The sequence below is a fragment of the Danio rerio genome, chromosome 20 (assembly GCF_052040795.2).
Source record: "Danio rerio strain M-AB ecotype USA chromosome 20, GRCz13ab, whole genome shotgun sequence".
Classification (NCBI taxonomy): Eukaryota; Metazoa; Chordata; class Actinopteri; order Cypriniformes; family Danionidae; genus Danio; species Danio rerio.
Window position 1 is genome coordinate 44,890,568 of NC_141040.1, and position 18,875 is coordinate 44,909,442.

General features: G+C 36.5%; 1 protein-coding gene and 1 long non-coding RNA gene across 19 annotated transcripts in view; both read left to right on the forward strand.

Annotated features, from left to right (window-relative positions):
- The window catches only part of LOC147839429 (uncharacterized), a 382,751-nt gene that overhangs the window by 300,676 nt on the left and 63,200 nt on the right, over positions 1-18,875 (forward strand). The window lies entirely within an intron of this gene.
- LOC147832305 (uncharacterized) overlaps positions 1-18,875 on the forward strand; it is a 214,569-nt gene that overhangs the window by 165,295 nt on the left and 30,399 nt on the right. For 4 of the 18 annotated variants that reach the window (XR_015518742.1, XR_015518753.1, XR_015518745.1 and 1 more), the window contains one exon: positions 15,117-15,261. The exons of the other annotated variants lie outside the window; for them this stretch is intronic. The gene's annotated coding sequence lies outside the window, so the exon portion shown is untranslated. The remainder of the gene's footprint in view (positions 1-15,116; positions 15,262-18,875) is intronic. 18 annotated transcript variants of the gene reach the window in all.

An 18,875-nucleotide genomic window follows, 5' to 3' on the forward strand; every position in this document is an offset into this window, starting at 1 on the left:
CCTTAATATTTCATTTAGTTTAGCGCAAAATTTTGTGTCAAAATTATTTCTAAATTCAGTTCTAATTTTCAGCAAACAAATAAATGAACAATAATGAGCAATAATAATGAAGTTATATCCAAACACGCTTCCTATTCTTATCTCCCATATAGTGATGCATACATCTCCTACTACTACTACTACTAATACTAATAACATCATACAAATACAAATTGTCATGAATAAACTGAAAAAACCATACCACTGCTTGGGGAGGTTCAAGTCCCCATGCTGTTAAACATTGATTATTTATTTTTAGAATTAATAACAAATAAATTCTGAATGAAAAAAAAAAAGAAAATATATAATAAAAATGTCTATTAATTTATTAATAAAGACATCAAGACATATAAAATTTAGTTTTGTTATTTATTTATTTTTTTAGAACTAATTAAAAATAAATTAAGAATTAAAAATGCAGTTATAAAGTGAAACTGAATTAGTGTTTTGTTTTAAACCTTTAAAAAAATTACTTTATTTTTTCATATATTTTTTTAAAAGTACATTAGTACAAGTTGTACAAATCCTGAAGCAAATATACAGTAAGTGGTTCTTGACCATAGAAAAACGTGATGCTATAGTTTGTGAATGGTTGTCACTGAGGTGAATGATGTTATTGAATCAGCCAAACATTCTTTTAGCTCTGTTTGGGTGCTGGGATGTTTTTTCTGTGCTTTTCAGGAACAGTCAGACATTGCAAACACAGACCAGAGCTGTTTTGTGGATGTTATGTAATTCCTTGCACATGCATGGAGGAACATGTTTTATATGGATGACATACTTTACATAAATAAAATTATTCATTTGATGGTGAAGGTGAATTAGTATTTTTTAGCTTTTACTGTATTAGTGAACATTCAGTAATTATTAATGAACTTCATATTGCTGAAGGAAATTCTATGTAGTTTTATTTATTTATTTTTCATTTTAATTTGAGATCCGATTTTTGAATTCCATTAAAAAAGGATTTTTAAACATTTTAAATGTTATGGAAAATTTACCTCAGCTGAAATAAAAGAAATATATATTTTTATTTGCATTTATAACTGAAGAGTTTACATGCAAAAAACTAAATGCCATCTGAAATTTTTTTTCCAAAATGAGCATTTTTATCAGGTTCCTGTGTATGTTAAGTAATTTCACTTATATGGCAAAGAATAAGTCCTTTTCCTGGTCTTTAAAGAGCCCCTATTATACATGAAATAAGTTTATATTTTGGTTGTAAGGGTCTCTAACAACAGTCTAATATGCATGCAAGGTCAAAAAACACTTTCATGGTCTTATAATCTGCATTTATTTTTACCTAATTATCCCAGCGACTCCCATATGTGTCGTTCAGTGATTCATTTGTTCCCAAACCCCTCCTTAGCGCGGAGCTAGTCTGCGCTGATTGGACCGATGACAGCCTGTTGCGATTGGTTGACACTGTCAGCCTTCAGCACGAGACAGAGTGAAATGCCCAGTATTTCAACAATATAAAAGTAGTCAGAGTGCATATATACTTCATAGTGTAAGGCGTGGATTTTGGCTGCCATTGGGTGAATGTAAATACAAACGATAGACTTGAAAATACTGACTTTGCACACACACACACACACACACACACCCACACACACACACATTAGCCTGCTCCTCAGATGTCCGTTAACAAAGCGGCAAGCGTCGCGTTTTTAACGTGGCTTTACATGCGATAAGAGAATAATGCGAGTTAACCTGATACAGTACACGCAGTTACAAGTGACAAATCACAACTAAATACATTTGCAAGCTAGAGTAAAAAAGGCAACAACTTTAACCGCACGTACTTACACTTGTGAAATGGAGGAAGAAAACGATCCATGTTTTGACATAGTCCATCAGTACTCTTTACTGATCCTTCCTTTAACAAACGGCCGATGAAGTCTTTGTAGCATGTAGTTTCCAGAAGCACTCAAACTGCTCAAGGCTGGGCTATAATGCTGAGGTTTCATCTTTGGGTAGAGACTCAATAATATCCATCTGCACAGCGTGGCTTCACATTCAACTGGCGTGTGTGTGTGTGTGTGTGTGGCTTTTTTTCCTGTGTTAGTGGGCGGGGCCGCAGGTTTCAAATCTCCCTGGTTTGCTTGCGCAACTACTTGTGTTTTGTGGATACCTCATCGCGAAACACCTAATGAGGTAGACTTGAACTAAAGAGCATTAAGCAGGTCGCACACCAAAAGCGCCGCTCGGCGAGGCGACATGGCGCGTACATGACAGTTTAAAGTATCACACACCAGACGCGCACATTCGAATGATATTTAACATGAAACTAATCAGATGGCGCTCTGTGGCGCGGCTGAAAAATGAACTGCGTCCTGAGCCGTCACCGGGCGCCGCCGACAGCTGCCGACTTGCGGCGCCGGTGTGTGTATCCTGATAGAAACCTCTGTTTAGAATTCTAAAATACATGCCGCTGAGCGGCGCTTCTGGTGTGCGACCTGCTTTAGAATCACCAAGAGGCGACACTCTAGTGCAATTTGGGAAACAGCCAGTAGATGGCGTAGCTGCCATTTTAAAAGAAAACTCCAATTGAACAACAGCATATTATAAGTGTGTAAAATTAACTATTAAAAGTGCTGATGATTGTGAAAGTAAGTGTTGCATTGTCGTCTTTCAGGTTGTATCTCAGCTTTAATGTGCTTTTTCAATAAATAAATAAAAAAACAAAGCAGCTGCTTGCCATCGCGACAGCAATGAGATCCTATTGACAGCCGATCGCTTTCACTCCAAAATGGCAGAATCCGGGGCTGTTGCTGGGCGCTGATGTTACAATGGAACATTCTATTGATTGTCGCCTCTTGGTCATTCTAAACTCTTTGCTTGAACTGAAAGAGGGCAGTTTTCTTGACACTTTAAAAAAAACGACAGCCAATATTGTTTCATTCAGAAAAATTGATGAGAAACTGAAGCATGAGGTGATGTGAAAATCATATCAATTTAGGCAAAATGACAAACTGCAAGCCTTATATGTTTATATCAGTTTTATATTTTTAAAGACAAATTAATTTTGGAGTACACTAGACACTGTCTAGTGGCCACAGCCATATCACCCTGCAGCCCAAGACAGGTTACTCACTGAAGCTAAGCAGGGCTGAGCCTGGTTAGTACCTGGATGGGAGACCACTAGGGAACACTAGGTTGCTGTTGGAAGTGGTGTTAGTGAGGCCAGCAGGGGGCGCTCAACCTGTGGTCTATTTGAGTCCTAATGCCCCATTAAAAGTGAAGGGGACGCTATACTGTCAGTGGGTGCCGTCTTTCGGATGAGACGTTAAACCGAGGTCCTGACTCTCTGTGGTCATTAAAAATCCCATGGCACTTCTCGTGAAAGAGCAGGGGTGTAACCCAGGTGTCCTGGCCAAAGTCCCTCTATCGGCCCATACGATCATGGCCTCCCAATCATCCTCTTCCACCGAATTGGCTCTATTACTGTCTCTACACTCCACCAATAGCTGGTGTGTGGTGAGCGCATTGGCACCGTTGTCCTGTGGCTGATGTCGCATCATCCAAGTAGATGCTGCACACTGGTGGTGGTGTGAAGAGACCCCCCCCCCCCCCCCATGATTGTGAAGCGCTTTGGGTGTACGGCCATACACAATAAATGCGCTATATAAATACACATCACTTCACATCAAATCACTTATAGATATCCTTAAAAGATTAAAACTAACATTTAACATTTTTTATTTTTTATTTGTTTGAGCAGCACAGCTATGCTCAACATTGATAATAATCATCATGCGCGTGTGTGTGTGTGTGTGTGTGTGTGTGCTTGAGTGTTCATTAAACAGATGTAGCGCTTCTTAGTGTGTCTTTGAGAAAACTCTTAGGATGTCCTTGCCTTTTGGAGTGCTGCTCATTGTTAGATTACATCTGTCTGTGAGTGCTGTTCCTCCATTTTTTTTTCCAAGGGAAATGATGCCTTTCACTCGTCAAAACTATTTATAATCAGAAGTGACTGTTGCATGTTGGGAAGGCAATTACAACAGGATGTGACCCGTGTCCGCGTTTACAGTTCTCAAAGCAAGGCGGAGAGAAGCTCAAATGAATCAAAACAATCCTCCCCAGCAGCAAGTGCTTGATACTGAAGGCTGTCTGCAGTACTGCTGCAGAAAAAATGAGATTGGGGTCACAGGTCAGATGCTATACTAAACAACTTCAAGAAGCTCATTATGAAAGAAAGGCATGAGACATCAGATTCTCAGAACAGCTGATGGCACACGCTTCTTAGCATTGTAGTACTTCATATTTCATTGGCTTTCTCGATCAATTTAATCCATGTAGTTTAATAAATATAATAATAATAATAATGATGATGATGATATTATTATTATTATTAATAATAATAATAATAATAATAATAATAATAAGAGGTGACATGGTGGCTCAGTGGTTAGCACTGTCACCTCACAGCAAGAAAGTCACTGGTCCGAGTCCCGGCTGGGTTAGTTGGCAATTCTGTGTGGAGTTTGCATGTTTTCCTGTGTTCACAGGGGGTTTCTCTTGGGTGCTCCGGTTTCTTCCACAGTCCAAAGACATGTGCTATAGGTGAACTGAATAAACTAAATTGGCCGTAGTGTATGAGTGAAAGCAAGAGTGTACTGGGTTGCTGCTGGAAGGGCATCCGATGCGTAAAACATATGCTGAATAAGTTGCTGGTTTATTCCGCTGTGGCGACCCCTGATGAATAAAGGGACTAAGCCAGAGTTGTCAAACTCGGTTCCGGGACGGCCACAGCTCTGCACAGTTTAGCTTTAACCCTAATAAAACACAACCGATCAAACTAACTGAGTTCTTCAGGCTTGTTTTAAACTTTCTGGTAAGTGTATTGAAGCAGGGTTGGAACTAAACTGTGCAGTTTGACACCCCTGGACTAAGCCAAAGGAAAATGAATGAATAAATGAAATTATTATTATTATTATAATTTTTATTAATAATAATAATAATAATAATAATAATAATAATAATACTAATTTCATTTATTCATTCATTTTCCTTTGGCTTATTCCAGGGGTGTCAAACTGCACAGTTTAGTTCCAATTATAATAAATAATGATAGGATAATTAAAAATAATTATTAAAGTATTAATTTATTACTTCTACCAGTACTAATAATAATAATTAAATCATTATTATTAATATTATTATTCTTGTTGTTTTTGTTAATTTAAATATTATTAATATTAAATATTATTATTATTATTATTATTTATTGTATTTTGTGTGTTACTGTTATTATTGTTATTTTTGTGTATAGTATTATTACTGATGATGTTTTAATGATTAATTAAATAATAATTAAATAATGATTTTTAGCAGCTTCCTAAATTCAGCTAAAAGCAAAGAAAAAATGAATAAATAAATATGTGAATATGAAGAATATGCCATTGAAGATCTTAAAAATATATATTATGTGAATAAAAGCAAGTGTTTTGTAAATTTTTGTAATAAACTAAAAAAATATTATTATTTTTCTTTAAAATAAATATTTTTGGTCTTTGTGTTTGCCATCAACATATTTAAAACTATAAAAATCAATCAAGCTAAACATTTGTAAGAAAATACTTTTTTCAGAGAAAAGTAATTTATTTATTTTTTGTTTTACTCTAAAACCTCAGTAATTAAAAAAATAGTAATGTTTAATTAACTTAAACAGTCTGGCAATGGAAAGTATTCCAACAAAATATTAATTATGTATATAACGAAAGTGTTAGCAAATAAATAGTTTTTTCTCTTATTTAACAGCTTCCTGAGCTTTATCCCACATGTGCGTCGCTGTAGACCGAAAGATGGCTGCTTCTCTTCTGACCTTTTCTTATTCAAGCACAAGTCATAAAAACGAAAGACAAAACAAACAAGAACAGTTGTGGGCGACTGACCATGCATGCCAAACTTTTGGAGAAAAAGGCAGCTGGAACGTTACTTGATGTCATTTCAGCAAAACCACTTTAATTAGAAAATGGCAGCCTGTAAGAAACTGCATGGGGACGTGGAAAGCGAGCTTTGTTTATTAAACATTTCCTCATTAGTTTATTTATTTCTGTATATTAAGTAGCACTAGTTATCCTTTCATAATTCAAAGAAACACCAGCACAACAAAAGCAAAATTCTAGAGTGAGAAAAAAAATGTATGCTGCGGCAACCAAAGGGTGATGGGAAAGCTGGGATACGCACCTTTGTTTAGGCTGTTTTATGTGTCTGGCTATCATCAGTATCATTACAGGGCTAATCTGGGTGTGGTTGGCAGGAAGAGACTCGACCCAGTGTACCCAAAACAAAGTCTGGTGCAGAGAATCCTGAGCTTTAGCAACTGCAAGGCTGAAATTTTAAGTTTTCAGAAGTTTACTGTGAGTTGTTTTTTTTCCCCAAAAAACTTTTATTCTCTAATGGATTACTCTGTGAGAATATAGAAAAACCAGCAAAAGGCAATGCATGGATATTAAAGGCTGGAGCATGATTCAGTTTTTATGCGCAAACAAAGATCTTGGCATTAGAACTTCATCTGCTGTAGTCGATGGCAAAATCATTAGCCCTTCTGTGAAATTAAATTCTTTCAAAAATATTTACCAAGTGATGTTAAATGAAGGAAAGTTTTTTTTTTTTCGTTTTTTGTGTGGGATTTTTTTTCACCCAAAAGTGTAATTAATTTCTAATTAGTAGTTTGTCTTGTCTTTGTCATGATAAAAATACATAACATTGTACTAGTTAGATACTATTATTAAGCTTAAAGTGCACCATCATATATATTATATGAGCAATATCAAACGAGTAGCCGTGCGATATGGCTGTATATCAGCACTGGTGGGAGACGTGCTGGATTGCGTTTATACAACAGTTTGACGGCATAATCGTGTATATAAAAAAAGAAAATCAAACACAGAGTCTAAAAACTCGTTTCTTCCGCCATTCATTCACATCTGCAGCTGACATCAGAACAGCAGAAGCTGTTACTAATTCACCAATGTCACTTTAGGGCTGTTTGAATGATTCTCTAGTCTAATGTCTAAAGTGATGACAAAACAGGTGATTTTGCTCACATTTTAAGATTCTAAGGCTAAACGTGACATGAAATGCCATCAGTCCACAGAGATAACTCCTCACAGTATTATAGTCTATTACAGTCTACAGTATTTCTCTGTTGCAATCGGGATATCACAATAATTAACCCTGAAAAAAGCAGCGCAATCACTTCCAGATTGCTGTTGTGTTTGCGATAAGGAAAAACGCTAAACACATGCAGGCATTTCTTCTGTCTTTCTGCTAACACAACACACATTCCTGATATGCGAGTACCATCTTACACTCAAAAAACTACAATTATATAGTATATATAAAGCACTGCAACATACAAAAAATAGAGATCGACTTATCGAATATCCCTTAGCAGTATATTGATTTGATAGACTATAGTTGGAAATGATGCTGTTTTCATCTTTAAAGGACTTATTAGGTGGTCCTGTAGCCATCTTGTGGATAGACATTGTTAACTATCTTTGCTCAAAGACAGGCTAATGGCCGCTGAAGCGCTGTCTCCCAGAAATTATTAATATTTAAAATAGGCACTATCCTTATAAATGAACTGCATAGTTGCAATCTAAACAACTACTTTCTTTACTAAAAGCCTTAAAAGTAAGTTGTCCAACAGCAGCAATATTTGTCATAATATAGAGTGTCCTCTGCTTGTTGCTGTATGTTGGCAAAGTAATACAAAAGAGTGAAGGGTGAAGAGGCTGTAAGAGTGCTGTTACTGGCAGAATATTGCACAGCTATCAGCCAATCAGATTCCAGAACCAGACAGAACTGTTGTATAAATATATATATAAATATATCACATATATCATATGTGTAACGATGGGAGGGAGTGACAGAGACAACTGGAGGTAAGATCCAATATGCAGGTTTATTCAGCGTCAGGCAAGCAAAGATCAGACAACGGGTATGTTCAGGCAGTCCAGAATCGTTGTTAGTATAACAGGCAACAGGTCGTAAGGCAGGCGGCTAAACAGGATAACAGGGAATACAAGGCTAGGATCTAAACACAGATAAACAGGACAGGGAGAAACGCGTTGTAATGTCACTTATAGTTAACAAGACTCAGCAAACAGGATGGGTAAATGAGTGGCTTATGTAGGGTGTCTAATGAGTCTCTGATAGTCCTCAGGTGTAGCGTGTGTAATCAGTCTAGATGAATGAGCAGGCGTGAGTGTGACCGGAGAGCATGTATGCATTTGTAGTCCAAGAGAAGGCGGAAGTGTAGTCCATAATGTTCGTGTGAGAACCAGCGATCTCTGGAGAGCAATCGCTGGTTATGTGACAAAATGTGTGTGAGACCATGTATATAATGTCTGCACAGCTTACAAATGCACTTTGAATCGTTTTTGCAATTCCTAGTTAACATTTTTTAATTGTAAATTTAAAAATTAGGAATTTAAGAGGCCGATGCGGTGGCGCAGGGGGTAGCGTCCTCGCCTCACAGCAAGAAGGTCGCTGGTTCGAGCCTCGGCTGGGTCAGTTGACCTTTCTGTGTGGAGTTTGCATGTTCTCCCCATGTTTATGTGGGTTTCCTCCAGGTGCTCCGGTTTTCCCCACAAGTCCAAAGACATGTGGTATAGGTGAATTGGTAAAGCTAAATTGTCCGTAGTGTATGTATGTGAATGGGAGTGTATGGGTGTTTCCCAGTGATGGGTAGCAGCTGGAAGGGCATCCCTTGTGTAAAACATATGCTGGATAAGTTAGCAGCTCATTCCACTGTGGTGGCCCTAGATTAATAAAATGTCTAAGCCAAAAAGAAAATGAAGGAGATGACTAGAAAGGTAAATTTAATTCAACTAAAAAAATTAGGGCAGCAAGAATTTATTTTACAGTGAATATGTCAAAGAATATCTTGCTCTTCCCATAGTTTATAGTCGTATTTCATTTTTAAATTGAATTATTCGATATAGAAATAAAGTTGTTTTGAAAACCAGCAGATTCAAGCATGGATACTAAGACCCAGTTGCACAGTTGGCTATATTATAAGACAGAATTATGGTAAACCAGTTTAAGGGCTGAAAATAGACAGGGAGAGGAGTCTATTGCAGATGTGAGATAATAGGTCTTCCTCTGAACGGAACCCATGGGATTAAAAGAGAGACATTTCTGGTTAGATGGCAGAGCCAAACCCTCAGAGACAAACAGCACACCAAAGAGAACCTACAGCCTGTTGCAGTTATGCTCATGTCTTTGCACTGACAGGATGAAATGAAATTATGAATCAAATGTTTGCAACTGGAGCACTACTGTGAGTTGATGAAGCAGAAATTGATGACTTGACTAATGCTGCATGTGTTTGTCTTTGGAGCCTTGCAATATCATGAATGAAATAGTTTGAACTCTGTCCTTTGAAAAAAAAAAAAGCTAAAATAATAAAACTAAAAATTATAAAAATGTGTATGTGGTCTATAATGTAATTATGGCTGAAATATGTTGTAAAGCTGCCAATGAGCGTGTTTTCCACATCCTGTTGTCACAACTCTGACCCCTTTTTTTCCTCAGTGATTTGTATTTATGGTGTTTTACAGTACAATGGTGATGTAAAGAGTCCTGCTTCCACAAAAACAAGGTAATTATGGCTTTTCTCATAACAGAAACTTCAGTTTATATCTCACACTTGTGACTTTTTTTTTCTTATAACAGCGTGTTAAAAAGTCTTAAAATTTCTTAAATTTCAAAAACTAAATAATAGGCCTTAAAACGTCTTAAATCTTAAGTCTTAATTTTCTTTTGTTCATGTATAGATACCCAATCTGGCTAACACCCATACAATCACCAACAATCCATCTCAATAAAACATTTAACTTTTTATTTAAATAATGAATATTAATAATTAATGATTATTAAATAAATAAATAAATAAATAAATAAATAAAAACTTTTTATTTACCATAATGGTTTATTTGCTAACCTTACAGTAAAATTTGTTTGAAAGTTCTCTATGTATTTATTACTGACCTGACCCATATTTCTTATTATTGTTGATGTTGTTTTTGTATTAATGTGTTTTGTATTAATATGTCTTTGGACTGTGGGGAGAAACCGAAGCACCCTGAGGAAACCCCGTCAAATACGGGAAGAACATGCACACAGAAACTCCACACAGAAATGCCAACTGACCCAGCTGGGACTTGAACCAGCAACTTTTTTGCTGTGAGGCGACAGTGTTAATCACTGAGCTACTATGTCACTCCTTCTAATTAAGTATTGCACCTTATTATTTTTATTTATTTAATTATTGTGAAATTTTAAAAACATTTTTCTTAAAGGGATAATTCATGCAAAAATTACATTTCTGTCATAATTTAGTCTCCCTTCCCTTGTTCCAATTTATTTACATTTTTAGTAAACATTTCTTTCTTCTGTTGAACACAGAAGATATTTTGAACAAAGCTGAAAACATGTAACCCTTGACTTCTGTAATATTGCATTTTTCCTACTCTAATCAATAGTTACCTCTTTTTAGCTTTCTTTAAACTATCTTCTTTAGTGTTCAACAGCAGAAAGAAACTCATAAATGTTTAGAAGAAAATCAAAAGACTTTGGAACAAGTGAGAGTAAATTATGGCGAATATGTTGGTTTTGTGTCAACTATCCCTTTAAAAAAAGTTTCAAAAGTCACAAAGGTGAAGGCATACAATAAAACTTGCAATAAAAAATAAGGTGTGATAAATAATTAGAAATTCCACCATACAGGGGTGCGTTTCCCAAACAATGACATAACTCGCGGCTGTACTATCATAGTACGATGCATCGTTTGGGAAAACACGATGTAGTGACGAGTGTTTCTCAAAACGCGTAGTTTTCGCAAATCTATCGCTTGAACCACATTAGTTGTAACGGAAAACGCCCATAATGACGCTCTAAACAGGGCGGATAGATTTATTTAAAATAAAATCCAATATTAGTTTTGGTAAAAACATGCACTCGTTTTCCATATTAACTGAAATATATGTCAATAGCACATAGGGCCTTATGTTTGCTTTACTAATATTATTGAGAAGTTAAACATTACATATTCTATTCTAAGACCTAAAATCACTTACAAAAGCTAACACGTATTCTAATATCATATATAAATCATATAAATAATAAATAATTAGGCTATTTTTTTATTAAATTAAATGTTATATTTATTATTTATTAAAAATGAAAAAAATCATACCTTGATAATAATATTAATGATGATAATCATGATGATAATGATGATGATGATGATAATAATAATAATAAAAATAATAGTGTTATTATTATTATTATTATTGTTGTTGTTATTATTGTTATTATTATTATTAAATAGGATATATATATATATATATATATATATATATATATATATATATATATATATATATATATATATATATATATGTATATATATATATATATATATATATATATATATATATATATATATTTTTTTTTTAAGTCTACTTTTACAATTTGACACATGTAAACCCATGCAAAAGGTTCTAACCAACAAGCCCTTGTCAAATTCAGTACAGATACTTAATAAATAACCTTTTATAAATTAAAAGCATTAACGTACGCTATGTTTTTTTGTTTTCACAAGCTTTGGAGACGTAACATAAATTCCGCTTTTAAATAATAGGTCACCTATAGCTTTCGCCATGAGGCTGTGTTCAAAATGACATCAATGTTTTCAAAGTGCACTGCGAAGGAAGCACAATTTTAAACATGGAGATCCGTAAAACTGAATTGTAAAAATAGTTTGAAAGCAAATTACACCTAAGAGAAATGACCTTAATGTTTTTTTATTTTTAATAATTCCAACTGTGAATGTTAGAATGTTCTAAATGAAAAGGGCATAGGGGGGATAAGTGGGAATAGAACACAGCCAGGAACTATGTTTCTAAATACAGAGGTGTAGTTGCGAGTGCTCAAGTTTGCGACGCAGTTTGCAAATGTTCGTTGGAGCGACGGATTTGGGAAACGGCAAATCAACAAACTATGTTTGTAACGACAGCACTTGCGACCTTAGTTGGCTAATGATGGTTTTGGGAAACGTACCCCACAATCCTCAATATATTGTTCGGATATGATAATTTGTCACAAATTAAAACGATAAAAGTCACAAATTAAAAATGATAAAAGTCACACGTGTGGGATATAAAGTTTCAGTCATGAGAAATGAAGCCATAATTACCTTGTTTTAGTGGAATCAGGTCTCTTTACCCTTCCACTTGAGGGTGAGTAAATAGAGAGTGAATATACATTTTTAGTGAACTATCCCCTTTAAACCATTTCATTTTTTATTATTTTTATTTTATAATAGCCAGAATTGCTAGTAATAATTACACCTTATTTTTTATTGTTTATTTATAACCTTTTTATTATTGCCATTGCAGTATTTTCTTATACCATTCCACTTCAATACACATTTTTGTATTTATTTTTATATGAAAGTTCAACATGTTGTACTCCAAGACAGAAATAGACTTAAGCATGTGTTTGTGTCTAATTTCACAGAATATCTTGTTCTCTCCACTTCTTTTAAGCTTGTGTTATTATGAGCAGCCTCTTCCTTTTCCGCAGTTCTCACATCGACAACCAACCTATCAACTTCATATCAGGAAGTTCATATCCCGACAACTTGATAGCTAATGATATACCGTCTGTGAGCACCTCTTCTTTCCTTACCTCTTTGTGACCGTTTTGATTGTGACACTACTAGGGAATAGAATATACTCCCCTCTGCTTTCATTGCAATAACAGTGATAACTCTGAATCAACACGATAACGTTGACGTATTGGATGTTGTGTCACCCCAGAGAGGCATGAATCAGACATCATAACGTCCAGATACGTGAGTCGTCTGTATTGGAAACTCGCCCTGATGCATCGCACATCATCGGTCATGGCGTTCACCTTCATTCGTCTTCATTAAAATAGTTTAGACATGAAATTACCAAACGGTTATGAGGGCTTTAGAATCATCTAAAAGATTTAGTGCCACCCCGGGATGAGAATATCCTGAAAGAACAATTTCAGCTCGTACTGATCCAGTGAAATGACTTTTTCTGGCAACCGGGCGCTGTGTTGTTTAGTTGTAAAAACAGTGTGTCAGCGGTGGTGTTCTGACACACCGGGGAACAGCGCGAACCTCTTAACATCATTATTACATTAGCTCTTAATGGGCCGAATTTTGCCAATTACTGACGGCACAAATAGCAAAAATGGGTTCTTCGTTCTGTGAGGGCGCTGAAGATGTCATGCTATTGTGTTATAAACAAATTGAAAAATAATTGAGTTTAGATTTTATCAGGGAGGAGGAACTTGTTTTCACCCTGCTATCTCATTGCTGTGACGTTCTGTTGCCGTTTACATGTGGCCAGCAGGGATTAGCATGAATAATTCTTGAGCGAAAAGCCCTGTTTATTTAATTCGAGTGCGTTCGGCTTGTGAAATATGAATGGGATCCGGGCTGTTTTGTCATGGAATTTTAGCTTAACACATAACAGTAGTGTAACCTTTCATTTTTGGTTCCTGAAAGGAATGCAGAGCTGAGAGTCACAACACTCTACAAAAAATGAAAATAAATAAAATGCTGGGTTGTTTTAACACAGCGTTGGTTCAAATATGTACAAACATTCATAAACAAAAAACAGTTTATTTTTATTTTTTATTTAAATTACAATGGTTTTAACCCAACAGTTTGTCCATATTTGCCCTAATGTTGGGTTAAAACAAGCCATCATTTTCAAACAGGTCTGTGTAAGAGGGTTCATGCAAGATGTGATCATATGATTGAAAATCAAATCTTATTGAGGAATGTCCCTTCCTGTACAAATATTACATAATGATAATGTGAATTAGATTTACCCTCTGTAGTGAGAAGCTGGTTTATTCCCAGAAAACAAAATAAACTGTCTGTTTGTCTGTCTGTCTGTCCGTTCATCTATCTATCTATCTATCTATCTATCTATCTATCTATCTATCTATCTATCTATCTATCTATCTATCTATCTATCTATCTATCTATCTGTCTGTCTGTCTGTCTGTCTGTCTGTCTGTCTGTCTGTCTGTCTGTCTGTCTGTCTGTCTGTCTGTCTGTCTGTCTGTCTGTCTGTCTGTCTGTCTGTCTGTCTGCCTGCCTGCCTGCCTGCCTGCCTGCCTGCCTGCCTGCCCGCCTGCCCGCCCGCCCGCCCGTCCGTCCGTCTGTCTGTCTGACCATCTGTCCGTTCATCTATCTATCTATCTATCTATCTATCTATCTATCTATCTATCTATCTATCTATCTATCTATCTATCTATCTATCTATCTGTCTGTCTGTCTGTCTGTCTGTCTGTCTGTCTGTCTGTCTGTCTGTCTGTCTGTCTGTCTGTCTGTCTGTCTGTCTGTCTGTCTGTCTGTCTGTCTGTCTGTCTGTCTGTCCGTCTGTCCGTCCGTCCGTCCGTCCGTCCGTCCGTCCGTCCGTCCGTCCGTCCGTCCGTCCGTCCGTCCGTCTGTCTGACCATCTGTCCGTTCATCTGACTGTCTATCTATCTATCTATCTATCTATCTATCTATCTATCTATCTATCTATCTATCTATCTATCTATCTATCTATCTATCTATCTATCTATCTATCTATCTATCTATCTATCTATCTATCTATCTATCTATCTATCTATCTATCTATCTATCTATCTATCGATCGATCGATCTGTCTATCTGTCTGTCTGTCTGTCTGTCTGTCAGTCTGTCAGTCCGTTTGTATGTTCGTTCGTCCGTCTATCTGTATTTGTCATCTGTCTGATGTCTGTCTGTCTGTCTATCTATCTATCCATCCGTCCATCCATCTATCTGATGTCTGTTTGTTTTTTTCCTTTCAGAATTCAGAATGCAAGAAAAGCACAACAAGAAAACTCACTTAATAACAAAGCCTAGCATGGTTTTTGCACGTAAACTCTTAATTATATTTTGTTCAGTCACAGCAAGATGCCATTGGATTTTTTTTTCACCACAGCTAATACTATAGTTGAAATGACCTTTTTCACCCACACGCTCTGTCTTTCTCTCTCAGTTTGTCATTTCCAGTCAGTGCTGTGGAGCTGCGTCCATACAAATAGTGTCAAACATGGCAGAGAGAGTGTGTGTTTGCTGTGACGTGTGTGGCACCGGTGTGTGAGTGTGGCCTTCACAGTCAAGTGCGCACGATCTCTGGCAAGGTAATGATGTGTCTGATTGCTGTTTTGTTGATTATGTGTGTGTGAACTCAGGAGAGTGTGTGTGTGTGTGTGTGTGTGTGTCTGTGTCTGTGTGTGTGTCTGTGTGTGTGTGTCTGTGTGTGTCTATGTGTGTGCAGTCCAGCACGTTTAATGTACATTGTCCCAAGTGCACTCTTCTGCACAAGTAGTTCAACTTCCTGTGACTGCTGCTCTGTGGGAAGAAAAATAAAGCCCTGCTGCAGAAAAGGCCATGGGAGATGTCAGGGTCAAACACAGACCTTCGGGTTTTGTAAGAAAAGTTGTTTACGCTCGTACACGCATCAAGGCCAAAAGACAGAAAAACGCTAAGCATTTGAAAGTATGCTTTGCCAATTCAATCCCCCAGCTGAAGTATTTGCTCCTCTTTTGGTGTTTTTATACAAGCTTTCGGAAGAGCAATTAAAATATTTGTTTAGCCACTCACAATGCAATTTAACGTTGCTGACTTTTTCTTTTTTACACAGCAGAATTGTTTGTCTTGAATGATGTGTTAATCTTAAAAACCATCCAAAACCATTTTGGGAACATTTTACCACAGGATCAAAAAGAGAAATTAAATTAAATTACACTTAACTAGGTTTGATTTTAATTAAATTAAATTTAACTAAATTAGGTCTGTTTAAGGACTGTATAATTAAGTGTGAAATTTGTAAGTATTAAATTAATTTAGTTTGGTTAAACTAATAGTTTAAATAATTTAATTGTTATATTAAGTTTTTGTTTGTTTGTTTGTTTGTTTTATTATGGTCTTAATTGTGTTTACATTATGAAGACGTATATTTTATTATGTATTGTAAACCAAATCTAAACAACATGCTGTTTTATAATAGTTAATAATATATAAAATAGATAAAAACTTAGTATCTTACTAACTAGCTGACTAACAAAATAAAATGTATTATTTTTTGATCATATAAAAGTAATAATAATAATATATTTTTAAAATAAACCGTTAAAATATAACTTATGAGATTATACCTCATCTAAAAACAAATCAAATTTTACAAAAAAAGTAGTAATTACTACAATAAGTTGTATTAAATTAAATTAGGTAGTAATTACTACAGTAAGTTGTATTTAATTTAATGATTAATAATAATTAAATTACTACAATAAGTTGCAAAAACAATAATTCATAACAGTATTGTTATTGTTCATATTTATCATAAAAAATTAATTAATAAATTAATTTAAAAATATTGCTAGGTGCTGATTCTCAAACCGCCCCAAGTGTGATGCAGCTGGGATGAGAATCAGCACTTCCAAGTCTGAGGCCATGGTGCAACACCGGAAAAAAGTAGTTTGCCATCTTGTGGTTTTTTTCACGAGCGAGGGAAGGATGGAATGTGAGATTGACAGGCTGATCGATGCAGTGGTAGTAATGCGGTTGATTTACCGGTCAATCTACGTTCCCATTCTCACCCATGAAGGACAAGAGGACAAGATCTCGGATACAAGCGGCTGAAATGAGTTTCCTTCGCAGGGTAACAGGGTACACCCTTATAGATAGGGTGAGGAGCTCTGTCACCAGGGAGGAACTTTGAGTAGAGCCGCTCTTCTTCCACATTGTGAGAAGTCAGCTGAGGTGGCTCCGGCATCTGTTTCGGATGCCTTCTGGATGCCTACCTAGAGAATTGTTCCAGGCATGTTCCACTGGGAGGACGCCTCGGGGAAGACCCAGGACACGCTGGAGGGACTATATCTCTTGGCTGGCCTGGGAATGCCTCAGGATCCCCCCGGAGGAGCTGAAGGAAGTGTCTGGGCAAAGGGAAGTCCTGAAACCCGGCCCCGGAAAAGTGGGTGAAAATGAATGAATGAATATTGCTAGTATTAAGGACAAAAGAGTTAGTATCTAACTCTATTAATGAATGTGCTGTTGGTGTTGGAGAGATTTTCATTGTCCCTGCTAGCAGTGGACCCTCTTTAATGTGTCATTTGGGACCCCATGAACAGGGTATATGCACACAGACTTTTAATTTCAGCCAGCCAGCCTCAGAGCTTCTGGTGAACTTTCTTTCCATTATAAAACGGCCACGTTTAAGGTCTGATTTCTTTAAAAATCAGTGATCTTCTCTGCCTGATAGATATATGATATAAAGTTGGTGTCAAACTGGACAAGAACATTTATTCCTGCCATGTCTTTAAAATATGACAGTTTATTTTACCTCAGTATTTTCAATGGAGTTTCTGCACTAGCCTACTGCTACTGATGGTCTTTTTATCTTGTTTTACTCTTAAACGACAAAATCTATGTTTTTCTAAACTGAATGTATTTTAATTACATTACCACATCGATGCTGTAAAAGGAGCCTTATGAAATTGAACATAGTCACATTAAGCTTTCATTAGAGGTTCGTCATTGGCTGAAAAACACTAGCTGTCCATACAGCACATTCAAGTGACGTCTCTAGTGAAAGGTCATTTCAGTCCACAACCAGTTCTGCAACCCAAAAACATGGATACCGCACTGAACGGACACAGAAATAGAACACAAAGTGCAGGCGTAAGAAGCGCTGTCATTTTAAAACTCTGACAAAGCACACTTTTAAAGCTTTTCCCTGAAGCAGTCCAGTTCCATTCATATGGGGGCTTATTTTGGCCTGCAGACGCTCTTGTCAAACAGTGAGCATGTGCACATCCTCTCTCTGACGTAACAGAGCGTTGACACTTCACGTTCACTGGTTCTGCTTCCCTCCCATCACTAGGAGAATCTGGTCTCAGATCAGCTGTTAGGGGAGGAATTTAACATGTTCAGGAGATCTTGGCTGGACAAAATTGTGCTAAAGCATCTGCACACAGTATGCCTGTCTGTCTGTCTGTCTGTCTGTCTGTCTGTCTGTCTGTCTATCTGTCTGTCTATATACACTCACCGGCCATTTTATTAGGTAGATCTTAGTAGTACCGAATCGTTCATGGCATAGATTCAACAATGAAGTTCTCTATTGGATTACAGTCTGGTGACTGTGGAGGACATTTAATTACAGTTTACTCACTGTCATGTTAAAAAAAACTCAGAGATGATTCACGCTTTATGACATGGTGCGTTGTCCTGCTGGAAGTAGCTAACAGATGATGGGTACACTGTGGTCATAAAGGGATGGACATGGTCAGCAACAATACTCAGGTAGAATGTGGCATTGACACGTTGCTCAATTGGTATTAATGGGCCCTAAGTGTGCCAAGAAAATATCCCCCACACCATTACACCACCACCACCAGCTTGAACCATTTATACAAGGCAGGATGGATTCATGCTTTCATGTTGTTGATGCCAAATTTTGACCTAACCATCCATATGTTGCAGCAGAAATAGAGACTCATCAGATCAGGCAATGTTTTTTCAATCTTCTATTGTCCAGTTTCGTTGAGCCTTTCACTAGCCTCAGTTTCCTGTTCTTAGCTGAAAGGAGTGGCACCCGGTGTGGTCTTCTGCTGCTGTAATCCATCTGAGTCAAGGTTGGATGTGCTGGGAGTTCAATTCAATTCAATTCAATTCAGCTTTATTTGTATAGCGCTTTTACAATGTAGATTGTGTCAAAGCAGCTTCACATAAATGGTCATAGTAACTGGAACAG